This window comes from Colobus angolensis, unplaced genomic scaffold (genome assembly GCF_000951035.1).
Source record: "Colobus angolensis palliatus isolate OR3802 unplaced genomic scaffold, Cang.pa_1.0 Scaffold130, whole genome shotgun sequence".
Lineage (NCBI taxonomy): Eukaryota > Metazoa > Chordata > Mammalia > Primates > Cercopithecidae > Colobus > Colobus angolensis.
Genome location: NW_012114253.1, coordinates 651,461 through 653,798, shown reverse-complemented (window position 1 = coordinate 653,798; position 2,338 = coordinate 651,461).

Here is a 2,338-nt window from a genome sequence, read left to right as displayed (position 1 = left end):
AGATAATGGAGGCAGACAACAGCAGACGAGGGCTTCCGAAGAGGCTCTTCTCCTTGCTGACAACCTCCATCTCTCTGTGTGTACACACATGCCAGCATCTGGATGGTGTGTCTCTCAGTGTTTGTGTGTCAGGCAGAGCCTGGGTGTGCCCGTGTGTTCCTGTGTCTAGGTCTCAGGGTATCTGTCAGTCAAACTGTATTTGCGTTTGTGTCTGGCCGTGCTCAGGTCTGGATTGTTTGCACAGCACGTGCGGCTGCTCAGCAGCCCCTGACAACCAGGACAAAGGCCTCCTCAGACAGACGGCAGCATGGAGGACAGATCTGCCCAAGGAGTCCTCAAAGGGCCTCTTGGCCCCAGAACTTGACAGCAGGGCAGGGCCAGGGCCAGGTGAGAGAGGTAGAGGCCCTGCTGTGGGAGCCTGTGGCCTGAGGCTTGACAGCAGGGCACGGGCTGGGCCAGGTGAGAGAGGTAGAGGCCCTGCTGTGGGAGCCTGTGGCCCCAGAACTTGACAGCAGGGCAGGGGCAGGGCCAGGTGAGAGAGGTAGAGGCCCTGCTGCCCTCCAAGAGGCCAAAGGAAGAATCCTTTTGTCTCCTAAGGGTGGAGGGTAGTCAGAGCCAGGAGAGGGGTCTCCTGAGACCCCTGCCAGGCAGGCACCTTGGGAAGAAGAGGAGAGGGTTTTGCCCAAGGAAGCTGGGAAGGTGCCAGGGTGAAAGCACCATTATGGTGCTCCATGGGACAGCCCTCCCTCCATGGGAAGGGGTGGCAAGGTGAGCCTAGGACTCTGGACCCTTTCCTCAACCTGACCCAGCTTCTGGCCACAGAAGGCACCTTCCCCTCCTGGCAGCAAAGGGGAACAGGTCCATATGGAGCACTCTACCACAGCGTTCCCCTTTCACCCACCCCAATGCTGTGGAGATCTGCTCCCATCAAGAGTCAGAGAACCACGATTCTAGACCTTGCAGAAGGTGACTAGGTGACCTCAGGCAGTTCATTTAGCCTCTCTGAGCCTCAGTTTCCTCATCTGTGCAATGGAGGCTTCAGCCCCTGCCTTGAAATATTGCTGTGAAGGCGGAAATTGCTCGTGCCACCTGAGGATTAATCGTTACCCTGGAATCCTTCCCAAGGCCATCAAGGAACATTCACCCCTTGCCAGACCCTCCAGCTGCTGGGGGCTCTCAGAGTGAGGCTGAGGTCCTGGAGGGGGCCCCCATGGCCAGCTGGACCTGACCACTGCCTCCCCACTGAGCCACAGCCCTCAGGGCCCTCTGCCAGTCCAGAAGCCCATTCAGGGACACCTCTGGCCAATGTTCTGTTTCATCTGCGAGGCAACCTTCCCCAGTGCCCCCACCGTAGCGTTTTTCCCCAAACACCCTCAGGAAGGAGGGACCACTACCTGTGCAAAGCGGCCAGGAGCCTCCTGGGAGCCTCTTATGGAGAGGAAGTGATACCATCTCACCCCCATTGCCTTTCTCTCCTACTTCCACCTGGCCAGCTTCCCTCAGTGCCCCTCCTGCCTCAGTGCCCCTTCCCTCAGTGTCCCTCCTGCCTGCTGCCCCAGGGGCCTGACCTCTGGCTTGGCAGGAAGGGGAATGGAGCCCAGGGACAGAGGCCAATGCGCCCTGTGAGCGGTGGATGTTCTTCCCGACCCCACCACCAGGCCTGTGTTATGACCCTAACAAGGACTCCCAGGGCACGCACAGGCTGGGGTCTAACTGTTAGGGTAGGGAGGGGGCCGCTCACCTCCGGAGACTGTGTGCGCACGGGTGTGTGTACACAGGGTTTCTTCCCCAAGCCCAGGCGCCCCGCAGCTGGCACCAAACCCTGCAGGGCACGGAAACCGCCCGTGAATTCCCACCGAGTCCTCAGATCCTGCCGAAGCAGGGGAGGCGACGAGGGGGCGCCCAACTGCGTGACGCGTGTGCCCCGCTCTGCCGCGGGTCAGGGACAGGGGAATTCGTCCTGTCTCTGGGGATGCAAGGACATCACCGCCCGCCCCGCTCAGGGTCGTTGATCTGAGGCCCCCGCTTCCCTTCTTTGAGAACAGGAGCGCCTCCTCTTGGGGGGCGCTAGGGCTTGGGCCCCTCCCCAGGGATGGAGGAAACGCGCCCACTTTCCACAGTCCCTCCTCTAAACCCCAGGCGCTCCCACCTCGGGGTGGGCGGAAAACTGGACTCCCCACCCACCCAGCGGGGTGGGACCAAAGCCCCCTGGCCGCGGCCTGGACCAAGTCCCGCAGGCTGGGGGTTCAGCTGGCTCAGCCCAGGCCTCCCCCGACTTCTCCCGCCGCCGTCAAGCCCGAGCTGTGCGACCCCAGCTGCGCCCACCCCTCGCCCCTTA